This window comes from Mus pahari, chromosome 15, assembly GCF_900095145.1.
Source record: "Mus pahari chromosome 15, PAHARI_EIJ_v1.1, whole genome shotgun sequence".
Classification (NCBI taxonomy): domain Eukaryota; kingdom Metazoa; phylum Chordata; class Mammalia; order Rodentia; family Muridae; genus Mus; species Mus pahari.
Genome location: NC_034604.1, coordinates 56512053 through 56527239, shown reverse-complemented (window position 1 = coordinate 56527239; position 15187 = coordinate 56512053). Strand labels below are relative to the sequence as shown.

General features: G+C 45.5%; 1 protein-coding gene across 1 annotated transcript in view; it reads left to right on the top strand.

Moving 5' to 3' along the window:
- Nucleotides 1–201: 201 nt before the first annotated feature.
- The window catches only part of Spink13 (serine peptidase inhibitor, Kazal type 13 (putative)), a 123578-nt gene continuing 108592 nt past the window's right edge, over nucleotides 202–15187 (top strand). Inside the window, exon 1 of the mRNA XM_021214929.1 lies at nucleotides 202–496. The gene's annotated coding sequence lies outside the window, so the exon portion shown is untranslated. The remainder of the gene's footprint in view (nucleotides 497–15187) is intronic.

Here is a 15187-nt window from a genome sequence, read left to right as displayed (position 1 = left end):
GGTTTTACAGCCATGTTGAGTTTGAGGTGATATTTTCACAGAAAGTTCAGGTTTTTTTCCTTATATTTTCCCTCTGTCGTATCATAGGCATTTTGCTGGCTTTTCTATCATATAAACATCGTCTGCCTAACACCATTCGTGACTGGCTTGTGATTGGTTGAGAGAGCATGCGCCTGCACTGAGCTAGCAGCAGCGGAGGTTAGAATGACATTTGTTCATGCCGGCAGCAAGCCCAGCCAGTTGGCAGGGGCCCCTCTGCAATAAAATATTAATAATAATGAAAAAAAAACCAGCCTTTCTATCATCTGAGGTATTTGTAGCAGATTCTTTGAGTAACTTTCTTCACTCCCTTATTCATTCATGTTGTGTGGAATATATTGGATTCCATCTTCTCACAGCCCTGTGGGGAGACATTGTGATGGCTTTCCTCCAGCAAGCCTTGGCAGCCTCCAGCTATATACTGTTACTTGATTAAGGATTTGGCGTGGAAGCTAAGGTAAGTCTTTTTATGGCTTTATCCAAAATGGGATTCCTAATGAATGACATACTCCCTAAAGAATGTTTCCAGAGTGGCTGTTGTAAAGCATTTTGGGGGGGGGTAGAGATTTCACATTTTGCCTACTTAGTCTATTCCATAGGTTTACAGAATACCCTAGGACTTCCTGAGACTTTTGCCTCCTACATGGGAGGGTCATGAGGAGCATAGAGGTTCTCTGACAATCAGGGAGATGTGTTGGGGTAGGTGAGGCATATAATAATGGACTAGAGAATAAGGAATGGAAGGAACAGAACTTCTGTCGCTTTCTATGCCTTTATCCTTCTTCCTCATCCCACCCAGATTTTAGCATCAGCTAGAATGATGAGAAGGCTATAGGGAAACTGATGCAAACTTCTCTGGTATGGCTCTAAGAAAAAACAAAGACCCCCTAAGGGAAGTGGAGAGATTATAGTGATGGAAAACATACTGGGATTGTCTGGCAGGGTATGGTCATTTTAAGGACTACTCCATTCCAAGCGGCTGTTGTCATTCAATGGATTGAGTCAGGTTCACTCCTTACGGAACTCTTCTCCAGGGGCGGAAACCAGCATAGCTTTCCTGGGAAGTCACTTCTGGCAGAGCCAGCAATACCAGCTTTCATTCTTGGCTTGAGAGTCAAATCAACTGCTGCAATTTTCTTTCCAAATCTACCTTCCTGCACATTGTCTGAAATATCTCCCCAGCTCAACAAGATTCCACCTCCCAACAGTCAGGCATTAGTAATGTAGATTGCCATCTTTAGGGTTGAGGATTAATTTCCCTTCCTATAGGTAAAGTTTTGGTGGAGACATCTGGGTAGAATTTGCCTAGAACAGCAGAATGCTGAGGAGAGGAGAGGAGAGGAGAGGAGAGGAGAGAATAGGTCTTGCACCCTTTAGTAGCCCATGGGCCTTCTGTAAGGCCCTACCTCCCATTACCTTCTATCTTCACCATCATTATGGAGACCAAGACTAATTACAACAAACCATTGGGAAGGTCATCTGGACTACGCCCAAACCACGGAAGTAGAGTTCTGCAAAGCCTGGCAGCCCTTAAGCTCCCAGGCCAGCAAGGTCCTAATTACTTTCACTGCCAGTGGAAGGAGGCATCTCTCTTCTGGAACCCCAAGGTTTCCCAATGACCCTGACACAGAGGTCATTTGTCAGGGTGGCTTCTGGCATCACTTTGCATCTAAAATAAGCACTGTTTAAAATACCAAGACGATTTTTTTCTTTAATTTTTAATTCTTAAACCCACTTTAAGACTTGAATTAATGTGTCCGTGTCTCTATGTATACGTGCATATGAATGCAGGTGCCCAAGGAGGCCAGAGTCATTGGAACCCTAACCCCCAGCTGCAGTTGCAGGAGATTGTGAGCCTCTCAATGTTAGTGCTGGATTCAGAGACTTGGCACAAGCAGTATGAGGTTCTCATCTGGTAAACCATCTCTCTTGGGCCCTTAACAACCTCTGAGCCAGGTCTTCTGCATATGTTATGGTTGCTAGCTTGGTATTTCCATGGGACTCCTAACGGTGGGAGTAGAGGTGCCTCTGTTCTTGGGACCCTTTCCCTCCTCCTGACATTAGGATTTGTGCCTAGTCTTATTGCATCTTGTTATGCTGGGTTCTGTTGAGATCCCTGGGAGGCCTGCAGAGGCAACTGGGAGGGGAGGAGGGAGAGAATTATTGTCAGGATTTACTGTAGAAAGATAAATAAATAAATAAATAGATAGATAGATAGATAGCATAAGGCAGTACAACCCAATGTGAAGCCCCACAACTTCAGAATGCCTGTTTTAACTGTATACAAGTTCACTGAGAGATATAAATTGTGGGTGGTTGATTCTGGTGTATGAATTTTCCCCGAAATTTTTATAATAAAATTAATTCAAAAATTATCTGTATATATTTATATGTTTATGTAAGTATGTAGTGTGAGTAAGGGTCCTCTTAGAGGCCAGAAAAAAATATGTTTGGTTCCCTGGAGCTAGAGTTACAGACGGTTTTGAGACACCTGGCATGGTGCTCTCTTAACCTCTGAGCCATCTCCCTAGCATGCTTAAAATGATCTCTTCTCTCTTATTCTGTCTCCCTTTACTTCTACTTATGAATACACTTGTGAAGGGAAACTGAGAGATGGGAAACCCACTTCCCAAACGTATTTATGAAGTTCTTAAACAATGGTGTTTCCTATAGTTAGAATGCTTGTGGTGGTGCACAAAGGAAGATCTGAGCAAAGTGAAGGTAGTTCAGCAAAGCAATTCCTTTAGCAGAAAAGCGTGAGCCAGAACCCAGCCAGGCTGGGAAGCACCCTGGGCCCAATATAATATGGCTTGGGTCTTTTATCCCTGACATAGATGGTAACTGTGTTGCATCCAATTGATGGGAGCTCGACTTCACCATCAAACACAATTGGCAAACTTAGGACAAGAGGAAGGTTTGGGGAATAGAAGTGCTTTCTGGCTAACTACCCTCCATAGGGGGTAAAACACACATACACACACACACACACACACACACACACACACACACACACATACTCACACACTCACATATGGTGCCTAACATGGTAAATCAGAGTTCAAGTGACCATCTCTACACCTACACAACCCTCTTTTCAGAGCCACACTAGGACAATCTGGCTGAGACTCAGAGTCTGGCAATCCAGGCTATGTGAATAGTTTTATTTCTTGTAGCAGAGTATGCTGACATCAGCCAGCCAGGTACGTGGAAAAAGAAATGGCTTCATACTCATGGGAAGGACTCCATGGCCACTGACCTGTGTCTGTCTGTATGTCCCCTCCAGCTTCCCATTTCAACTTCTTCTGTGTTTTGGTCCACAGTTCCTGAAATGTGGACTTGCACTGGCTCCTATCTCTCCATTATATTTTTTTCCTCAATTCCATGAGTTCCGGCATCCTCATCATGCAGGAGTGCTTCCACTTAGCCATGGTTGATCTCGGTATTCCCGCAGATTCAGAGCCAAATAAACCACAGAGAGACCAACAGAGAACAAAACATCACAGGACTGTGAAGTTAGTGTGAAGATCAAGTCAAAGAACTCCCAACTGTGATTTCTTCTGCTGGTACCTTAGGGCACACCTGATGTGAGCTAGGGCTGCCCGTTGGTCAGCTCCTACTAACGACATAGTGAATAGTGACCCACAATGCATGTGACTAAAATGTCTAGTGCTTAGGAGCTGGATACTTAGCATACTGGTCTGTAGTAACCATCCTTTTCCAGGCACAGGAAGGCTTAAGACTGGAAAACTTCAGAAAGAGAGAAAGGGAGGGAGAAACAGAGACAAAGCCCTGGGCAGTGCCTAGCTTACCGGCAAGCATGTGAACACAAGGTCCTCCCCTTGTTGCTGTGCTCCCTGTCACTGTTGCCTGTCCTCCTGTCCTCATGAACACTGTCTCTCCTTTGGTAAATGGAGCCACACAGAGGCCCTTAAAGGAGCCGATCCCTCCCTCTCCTCACATAGATTGCCCAGGGAGGAGGACTCAGGAATGCTGTGGGCAGGCATAGGACATGGCTTCCTTTGCCTATAGTTCTAATATTCCGCAGGCTCTTCTAAATCTCTCCCAGCTTTGGGTTGATGTACCAGCAACTATATCAGGTCCACCCAGGGAAAACAGGGATCCAGGGCAGGGAGAACTCGGCTTACAGTGTCAGACAGCTCTGATGAACAAGTGGGAGTCTGTGTAGTGTTATATGAAGTCGGCTCAAGTTAAATCGTGTGGGTGGAGGGATGGAAGGCAAGGGCTGAATTAGGTGCTAAAAGGCTCAGAGTGTAAGGCATGAGAATGTGGGTAAACTGGTGCTTCCTTCCTGGGACCACTGCCTTCTGCTTGCGACATCCTAAGTAGCTGCTAATCATGTAGCTAAGAAAGTATGTGTAGACCTCACACCCCGGAGCATGGGATGAAGATCAGGAACCACCAGATCCTATCTCGTCTTGAGGCTTGATGCTGTCAATCTACTGGGCTCTTTCAAAGACCAGCCTTCCTTATTTAGTGTTGTCTACTCTGTAGAAACGGCTCCTTTTCCATTCTGATGGACCTTTCCATCAGGGAAAGTCCAGTGTATTGAAGAGTTTTGGAAACTCTGGGCACAGAAAATGTGAAGTTTTAGACACCAAAACAATGAGAGGAAACATTATAATTTTTAAGCTGTGGGTAACGAAACTTGTGGCGGGGCAGGGAGGGGTTCTAGATGAGGGAGAAGGAGCCTGGGTTCACTCTCCTTTGTGGCTAGCTGGGAACATTTTGGTGGCAGCTCTGGACACTCTCACCCCCTTGGGGGCTGGGGCCATGTCCTCCTATCTCCGTCCCCCAATCCTGTTCTCTTTCTCAGCACAATCCATTGGATGAACCACTTTGCCAACCTGTTTAAGTGAACCATAGCTATCAAAGGTCAAGGCCCCACCTCACAAGGAAAGGTTTTAACCAGAGTGTGACTACAGCAGAGACACAGAGCAAAATGACTGGACATTGGCGAGCAGCCTGTGTTCAAGGAGCTCCAAACCATTCTGTGCAAAGCCAGCCTCCTTCTGGCTATGACTTGAGCCTGAAGGGTTTTTCTCAGGACCTTTCTACAATGTTCTCAACTCTCCAATTCAAGCTGACTTCCACTTATTGGCAGCTTTTACTTTAGGCAGGAAAAAAAAAAAAAAAGCGAAGTTAATTCGCTTTTTAACTTTGATGCCCATAACCATGGCTTCAGTTGACCCCACTGCCTTGTCCTGTTGGCCCTGCTGAGTTGGAGACTCTGAGAGTGGAGGGGATCTAGATTTCATGTCAGCCAGCCAGTTCCTATAGACTGGGAAACCACAGCCTGCTTCTAGGGGCAAAAGATTTTGCCCCTGGGACTCCCCGCTCCCCCTGGGGCAGAGGGGATATCTTTGGATCTTGCCTCCCCCACTGCACCTTTTTCTTGGCTGCATCCCTTCCATCCTGCCCATGTTGTTATATGGTCACAGTGATCCCTTTGGGGTGAGTCTTTTCCTGTAGTGTGGACCACACTCACCCCCAAGATCACCCATATTCTCTGCATGCAGTTTAATGATGAGTCTTGATGGAAAGGTGCTGCCGCTTGCAAAAAAACAAACAAACAAACAAACAAACACCCTCATCTCCAGCTCTGCCCTTCTTGGAAAACCTTCTCCCCCAGTCCTTAAAAGTGTTCTGTGATGGTGCCCAGATGCCCCGAACGCAGCCCAGACTCTGAGCCCTTGAGGCTGAGCAGCAGGCTGTGCTGGCAGAGGGTGAGGCCAAGCAGCCCGGCGGGGCAGAACTGTCTTTGCAGAGCTGCCTGGAGCCTGAAGAGAGTTGCTGGAATTCAGACACGTGACACAGCACCAGGGAACTGATTGGAAAGGGTGTTCATGTGGCTCACAGGAAAATATGTGTAGGAAAACAGTGTTTGGAAGTTCCCCGGAGGGGTAAACAAGCCAGGAGAAATCAAACACAGCAATCCAGGGGCGCTTCCCAGGAAAAGCCAATGGGTGTGCCTTCTTCACCAGGGTTTTTCCTCATCTGAACTTGGCAGTACACCCTCCAGAGGCTGGGCAGGTCTACACACTGACCAATAGCAAGGTCCCGATGGTAGTTTACATGGAGTTTAATCTTTTCACGTAGTCTTATTTTTAATATGATATCTTATTAATTCATTAGGAACTTCATACATGCTCACAGTGCAGGTTTTTCTCTTTCATCCTCCGACTCCTCACAGGTCCTCCCCTCTCAGCTTCATGTCCTCTATTTTGTTTTTAAATAACGTGCTGAGTCCAACGTCTGCTGATAATACACTCATAGGTGTCGGACCACCCACTGGAACAGCCGACCCACCAGAGGACCCTGCCCTTACTGACTCTCTCTCTTTCATAAACCCTCACCTTTCAGTATCTCCTCAGCTAGGGGTGGGAGCTGGTGATCCCCTCCCCCATCCATGCTGGCTTGATCTTGTGCAGGTCTTAACCAGGTGACCGGAGTAGCTATGTCCCCAAGCCTATGCAAGGATAGTAGCACAGATGTCCCATTTGCGGCCAATGATGCCACAGGCACACCCTGAACCCTAACCACTTACGAGTTTCTATGTCAACCACCATGCACTGCACAAAGAAACTTCTCTAAAGAGACTTGAGAGTTGTGCTACTCTATGGGTATAGGCTACTAACAATCTGACAAATTATGGCATTTAAAATTAGCAGAGGAAACATCAAACAAGCGAACACAGGTCAACAAAAGTAGATAGACAAACAAAAATTTCCAGTCTCTCAAACAGGACCCACCAGCTGAGTACCAAGTGTTCGGTATAAACCTTTGGGAGGCATTTTACATTCAGACGGCAACAGAGGTCTAGCATCTTCCATTCTGCTGCAATGCTACTGTAGCCTGTTTGGACTCTCACCGGTACACCTAAGATCACGTCATGGTGCCTAGCTGCCAGATCATGTCATGGTGCCTAGTTGCCAGGGATAGGGCTTGGGTGTAAGTGATAAATGCTATGTAGGCCTTCATCCCAGGTCCCGAGCTTCTAAACTGTACACAGGATGTATTCAACCAGCCACTGTTCCTGTAGCTACAGCTCTGAGCATCTCACACTCTCATGGCTTCCCTGTCATTGATGGACTGGGTCTCCTCTGAATGCAAGCCAAGAATAAAACCATCTTCCTCGACGTTGCTTCTGACAGGCAGTCAGTTCATTTGTCACAGTAACCAGAAAAGTAAGGAAGACATTTTCAAGTGGAGATTATAAAAAGTCAAGCTACATTTTTCCCTGAAGGGGAATAGACTCAGGTTGCTGATCTCTAAGCTTGTGCGTCATTTCTCAGGCTAGCTGACCACCATCCAGCTCCAAGCTTCTCAAATTTAGTCCTTGAGGTAATTTGAGCAAGAAGGCTTTCTAAGAGACCCTAAAGGGTCCCTTCTAAAGAATTATCTGCATATTGTAATTTTCTTTGTGCAACCGTTCTATTTTGACTAGAGTAACTCCAAGAGATGCTGGGAGATATAGATTCTTATGGGTAAATCACTTGTCCAGAAAAGACTCCAGAGGGTCTATTACTACAGGATAAAAGGATCATGGACTCTGGGGGAATGACTGGAAGTCTCTGCCATGTTCTCTTACTTCACATAAGTATAAATGATGAGGTCAAATTAGTCCAGCCTCTTTGCATAAAGATGGAGACTAGCTCCTTCCTGGGAAACACTTGCTGCTGGCATTTCTCAGACCAACTTCAAATGCACTAATCCCTGAACTAGATCCCCATGGCTCAGCCAGCCGAGACTAGAGCACTGCTCTGGTCTCATTTGGCTTTCCAGTTAGATAAGCTACTTCTGTTGGAGCTGAGATAAGGGTATCCATGGTCACATGTCACATGTATCCCAAGTCACATTCAACATAGCCGGTGGCGAAGCTTTTTGCCCTGTTTGTTTCTCAGGGTCTTAGAGGGAACAGATACTCTTCATGTGGACAAATCATAAGATGTGAAGATCATGAGGAAATGGCCCTATCCCCATTTCTATGTACTGTTTAGACATAGACACATGTTGGCTCAGTGCCTGAGCTGGGAAACTCCATGCATTTGGGGGTTACTGTTGGACAGTGATGGTCCTTGGTGCCTCTGAGACTGACCCTCTCCTTGGTTGAGTAAGTGCTGTCTTCTCCCTGTCCAGTGGTGGAGGCTTTTCCCCTTCCTTCCCAGTGGCATGCTTTTTTCCTGGGGCTTTGATTCTCTTCTGTTGATCCTCAATTTTTAACCAAGTCTTATTAGACACTATACCTTAGCTCCACTCCACAACTAGATATCCAGGAAAAGTGTCACACCAGCCCCACATGCCATGGTATCGTTTCAGCATTGAAGACTTAGCACCCAAGTAGGAGTGAGTCTGGAAGGCATGAGACTCTGAGCTGCAGCTGGTAAGCACGCCACGCCTATGTGATGTGATAAAGGCTCCCATCAGAAGTTTTGAAGCCTCCAAATTCCAGGAAGTCCAGCAGGAGGAGCCTGTTTGCTCTCTCCCATCGCTTGCAAAGGCTGGGTACCATCCTAACCTCTGTACATCTTCCACCACAGTCTCTTCAATGCTATGGTCAGTAGTGGACTTCATTAAACAGAATTCTACCTTAATGGCAATGTGTAATCACCACCTTGATGGGTCACTGACTTTTCTTTTATTGTTCTTCTCCATAGCCAGATCATCTCTGTGGATTGCCCTCCAGGACACACTCTCCATGTTCACAAAGGAGTCCATCCTAGGACCCACTTTTAATTCTGTGAGGGCCACTTCCACATCTGGATTGTTGTTGTTTGTTTTGTTTTGTTTGTTCTTTTTTTTTTTTTTTTTTTTTTNTTTTTTTTTTTTTTTTTTTTTTTTTTGAGTTTGCTGGTTTGGTTGTTCATTGCATTGGTTTCAATTTCCATGTGATTCGTCAGGAGATATTAGAGAAGTTTGTCAGAAATGTTAGATGTTCCAACACACACATACACACATGCAGGCACACATTCATAGACACACAAGACACACACACTTGCATACTTGCAAATACGCAGAGACACTCATGCGCACACCCATGCTCCTGGTAGATAGACTTTGCCACAGACCCTTTGAGAAGACAATCAGAATGTTTCCAAAGGCTGAAGTAGGAGCCTGAGAAGATGCATCAGAGAAGATGAGATTTCATGGCTAACTGGATTCATTTTTATTTTTAAGGGCTGTCACTTAATGTTTCATAAGAGTGAATGTCACAGATTTCACTCATCCTGATTACTATGCGTTCACTGTTAAGTCAAGCTTTGTACAAACCCATCAATATGTTTGTATTAGTTGATTCTGTCTGTTCTGTGATAATACGGTTGACCCTGCCCATTACTCAGACTTTGAGACTCACCCAGGGTTTCACAGCTCATAAATGACAGAGCATGACTTCAACTCAGGCTTATCTCGCTCACAGGCTCTGCTCTAATGACTTCGCTTGTATTTGGATGCATTGGAGCCCGTTTCCTCAGTAGGAGAATCACTTGCTAATGCAGGCAGGGGCCCAGATCAGTTCTGGCTGAGCACAGTACATTTCTCTTCCATTCCTCTTCTCTCTGATCGACAGCTAAAACTAATGAGTCATCTCTAGTAACAAGATAAATTGTGTGTTACTCTGAACCAGTGCCCAGCTTAAGCATGCAGAGGATTTAAAGAATGTATTTTATTAGCCTTGTCTCTGTTTTTGCGTTGTTGTTTATGTTCTGATATCAGCACTTCGATCTGACCAGCAATCCCAACCCTCTACGTGTAATGATGGCAGACCTACCCCATATGCTACATGCCTCAATGTACTTTTCATGGACCTTGCCAAATTATTTGTCTCTCATAGTCATTTGTGTCTTGCTTTCCAAGGTTCCCAGATGGAAGACTAAATTGACACCAGTTAAGACATTTCCACAATCCCGAGACCCAGGGGATCAGAGACACAATTGCTTTGTTATAGAATACTTTTTGCAGTCATGCCTCCTGCTTTTGCATGAGATCTGTCAGGCTGACATTTCTTGTGTTAGTACATTTTCTGTTGCTATAACAATGTAACCCGAAGCTGGGTCCTTTATAAAGACGAAAGGTTTATTTATCTCACAGCTGAAAGTTCATGATCAAGTGCCCCCTCAGATCAGCTTCCAGCAAGGCATCGCTGGCTGGGTCACAAATGGGAGAATGTATGGAAAGTGACCTGCAGAAGATGTCACAGGCTTCATCTTACTACAACCCGTTCTTAAGAGAACTAACTCATCCAGGGGAAAAAAATTCTGAAACCTTGCCTATTCTGCACACCTAAGAATACCAGCTCTTCCCAGACTGCATACCAGTCTCCATTTTTTAAAGTCCATCCAGTTTCTAACATGGTCACCAGGCCGCCAGCATGTGAGCCCTTGGAGATCATGCTCAGCTTTACCCAGTACTCAGCCTTACGCAGACCTTAGCCTCCCCAAGGAGAAAGCCATTTTGAGATGGGCTGACTGCAGGACACCAGTGTGAATAAACTTTTGAGCAAGAGCTCATGCTATGCTTTTTCAAATTGCCATTCAGGGTTAAGCTCAGGGCTAAAGCTTTGGTCCCATTTCCACCCTGTGTTTTATAGGAAACTAAACCTGTGGGGAAGGGAGAAGGCAGAGCCTGTCTTCTGGAGTAGCAGCTAAGGTACAGGGTGTGGAAGTCCAAGCTTAGGGGCAAGAACAGCAGATTTGAATCTGCATACTCTCAACTCCTTTCTCCCCACAGAAAGAAGAAAATAGAAGCGCTGGCCAGGTTTTGTGAAATCCAGCACGCACACAGAGATGTCAGGACGGATCTTACTGGAGATGAATATCTAAGCAACAGTTCAAACACTATTGACTTAACAGGAACCAACTGTGCTTTTTATGAACAAACCTAAATCAGAACAGAAACTTCAGGGCTAACTTGGAAAAGAGGCCCCCAGACCTCTTTCTGTGACTGAGCCCTCCGTGCTTCTGCATGTGCTGGGGCAGAAGCGCATGCAGCCTGCCTGACCAGTTCCTGTCTGTGAAGTCTGTGTTTGTTCCACAATGCAGCAGCACTGAATGACAGGCTTGAGTCAGAGGAGTCCCAAAGTGCTTTGGTGACCCATCCCCCGTGAACTCCCCCCCACACACCTAACCCTCCCCCCAACTCCTATTCCTCTAGGGAAAGTTTAATCTTCATTTCCACACTTCCTTTCACAGGCTAGGTGGGTCTGAGCTATAGGCATTGGCCAGGTTAGGGTGTATGTGATTATAGGCCCTCCAATAGGCAAAGCCCTTGGGTTTCCACACCTGTGGGCGCTGATCCCTCCAGGATCACCGTCTGAGCCCAGTAACAGCAAATAAAGGTAGCGAACATGGGGGCTCCTTATAATGGGGAAGGGGGAGAGTGGCAGAGGAGGAGGCTCCCCTGAGAACGGTGCAGCCCCCAGAAAGGATCTTGTTTCCTCTGGGATTCTCTGGAAGGTCTGTAGAAAATTTGATCACAGGGTCATGCACGAGTGAGCCCGGGGTTAAGACCATCCTGGGTTAAAGGAGAACATCCCTTAAGATGGGCTAGAAGACCAGATGGGCAGACGTGCTCTCTCCTACCAGGTCCCCATGTGATGCCAGGGCCCCAGGGCCATCCATCCTGACTGGACCGAACTCTGCCTGCTGTGGGGGTGGGGGAGGCTGCTTCTTACCAAACAATCTGACTGTTGCCAGATGTGGGCCGCTGGCCAGCTTTTACAGAATTCAGGCCTTTCTTTTTCTCCACACGGTCCAACTTAAAGGAGCCTTAGAAGTCGGGCTTTAATCTTCATTCCGAGCCCTCCCTCCCTCCTTTCATGCTTTTTCCTCTCCATGGCCGCAAACGGTCTCACCCAGATGCGTGGTGGACCCTTATTGTGTGTGTTGCACATATGGCTGGAAACAAAAGCCACACATTTCCTTTATGTTTGCTACAACCTAAAATAAAAATAACCCCAAGCATCTGCCTTCAGCCTCTGGGTACCAGGCACTTCTCTCCTAAGGATTCCATCTTTAAACATACCCCGTCAGGAGCTTGTGATGTGAGCTTGAGGAGGCATTGCCTGCCATGGGAGAAGCAGAGCACTTTTGGGTCCTGTCAGCAAAAAAGCAGTCGCCTTCTAAATTAACGTTGTTCTTGTGATGAGAGGAAAGCCAAGTGCCACAGAAGAGCTGAGGGAGATGGGAGGCTTCTCTGATTATGCAGGTACTAAATTCTGGGAATTTAAATTCATTCCGTTTTTCTGTTCATGTCATTTGGCCGTGTTGTTTTTTATGAGGACTCAAGCCAGTCTTGCTTTGTCATCTGGACCTCATTGAAAGGAAGGAGCCTCACTTGGCTTTGGGACACTTAGATTTGCAAAGCACAGATGCTGGAGGGACTACTATGGGTAGTCTCTCCCAAGTCTAGCTAGCCTTCTCATTGAGAAAGACTAAAGAAGGCAGCACATCTTATCGAGAAAAGCCTTTCATAAGACTGCACACTACAAACACTGCTGGTCTCAGACATGCTCCATCTGTATGCACAAAGGTTAAAAAAAAAAAAGGAAGAGGATTGAGTTTTGGGCAAAGATTAAAAAAAAAAAAAAAAAAGGATGATTGAGTTTAGATTTAATCTAGGTAGGCAAACATTCATTGTGGTCCCTTCCATCCTATATAAAAATTTTCATTAGGGGATCAAGCCAATCAATATTCCAGCATGGGTGGGGATGGGGTTTGCAAGGTTTCACCCCCCACCCCCAGTTGAGCTATTGGCAATTGATGGTGGTCTAGGTAGAAGCATTCTTCTTTGGAATATGGTGGCGGGTAGGTTGTCCTTGCTCCAACTGGTGGCCTCACACTACCACACACACACACACACACACACACACACACACACACACACACAGGTAGCACTAGTTGGACTCGTTGGATTATAGGAAAATAAAGAGAACATCAAATTTGGAGGTAGAGATGGTGTTGGGAGAGTTTGAAAGAAACCTCACTGGAAGAAGGGGGTGAGTATGAATACATTTTATACAAATATGAAATCCTCAAAGAAGAATGCCAAAGTTCACATCTCCCTAGAGTTATTTTTGAATTTGAAAGGTTCCCCCATAGGCTTTTACATTTGAAGGTTTGATCCTCAGACAAATGCACTATTGGGGGGCATTATAGAACCTTTAGGACATAGAGCCCATCCCAGTTAGCTTTACCATCAACTTGTTACAGTCCAGAGTCACCCAAGCCTCCACTGAGGAGTTGCCTAGATAAGATCAGCCTGTGAGTATGGCTGTGGGGGATTGTCCTGATTCTGAATTGATACAGAAGGACCCAGCCCACTGTGGGTAGCATCATCCCTATGCAGGTGCTACCCTGGTAAGTACAAAATGGCCTGTGAGCCAGCCGGCAAGCATCATCCTGCTGGCTTCTGTCTACTTTTCCGACCCTGTCAGGTGACTTCCTTGGTTGGAAGTCATGCTGTGTGAAATAGCAAACAGATCTGCCTTCCACTTCTCACCTTGACTTCCTGCCTTCCTTCAACCTGTCAGTTGAAGCCAACCCTTCCCTCCCCTAAGTTTTATCACAGCAACAGAAACAAAACTGAAAGGGCCTAACTGGTTATTGTGGGCTGCTGGGGGCAGGCTTCGAAGGTGACGGCCTGAGTGATCTGCTTCCTCACCCAGCAGGATTGAAGAAGTGGCTCCTGCCATCCCACTCGAGGCCCTGCACCATGCTTTCCCTGACATAATGGGCTGTACTTCCTAAGACCATAAGCTAAAATTAATTTCTTGCCTTAAGTTGCTCCAATCATAGATTTTTGTCACACAAACAAAACAAGAAAAACTAATACATTTAGCATGCTTGTGTGTGTATGTATGTATACATGTAAAATTATATATATATATAATTTTATATATATATATATAATTTTATATTATATATAATTTTATATATTATATATAATTTTATATTTTATATATTATATATAATTTTATATATTATATATATAATTATATATATATTATATATATATAATTTTTCAAGTTATCTTACTCTGGATAAATAATTGGGTTGATAAATAATTGTGACTGCCTTCTCAGTATAACCAATATTAAAACTCTCTACTTTCTTTTAAGTCTTATTTCATTTTATGATTATGAGTGTTTTGCATGTATGTACGCCTGTGAACCCCACTTGCATGCCTGGTTCCCCAGGGAGGTCAAGAAGAGGTCATTAAATCCTTTGGAACTAGAGTGCAGATGGCTGGGTGTTGAGATCGAACCCTGGTCCTATGGAAGAGCAGGCAGTGCTCTTAACCACTGAGCCACCTTCCCAGCCCTCTTTACCAACTTTTAAAATCTATACAGAATTTAGGAAGCCAAGGCTGTTCAGACTACATGGGTCTTGCTCTGATTTGTGAACTCTGCATCAGAAGCTCAGCTCCTCTGATGAGTAGAAGAGTGAGTACAAGGGTGCCCACAATCCCAGACCTCGTGTAAACCTGAAGCAGTGAGTCTGGAGACTGCCCCGTCTTTGTCCATTTTAGGCTTCTAATCACACAATGCCATAGGCTGTGGAACTTACAAAACAGACTTTTGTTTTGGCTCACAGTTCTGGTTCAAGGTCAAAGGTCTGGGTGTGCTGGTAGTGTCCCAAAGCAGTACACAGTAAAACAGGGTACAAGGGGGAGGGAGGTGTTTATGTGAGTGTGTGTGTGTGTGTGTGTGTATGTGTGTGTGTGTGTGTATCCTTTACCCTTCTAATAGAAAGGATTCATCGAAGCTGGGAAGATGGCTGGGAAGTGTTCTCCTCACAAGGACAAAGACCTGACTTTGATCTCCAGACCACCCCCTCCCCCAAATAGCACCCCTGTAATCCCAGCCCTGGGGAGGTGAGAGCAGCAAATTCCTAGGGATCACTGACTAGCCAGCCTGACCTACCCCATCAGTTCTAGTCTAGGAAGAGATTCTATCTAAAGGAGACAAAGGTGGATGGCACCTGAGGAATGACATCTGAGGTTTTCTCTGACCTCTACACTCCATTGCACATATTCAAGTGTGCACCACACACACGTACCCTTCACACTTGAGCAAAGACACACACACACGCACACACACACACACACACACACACACACACACACACACACA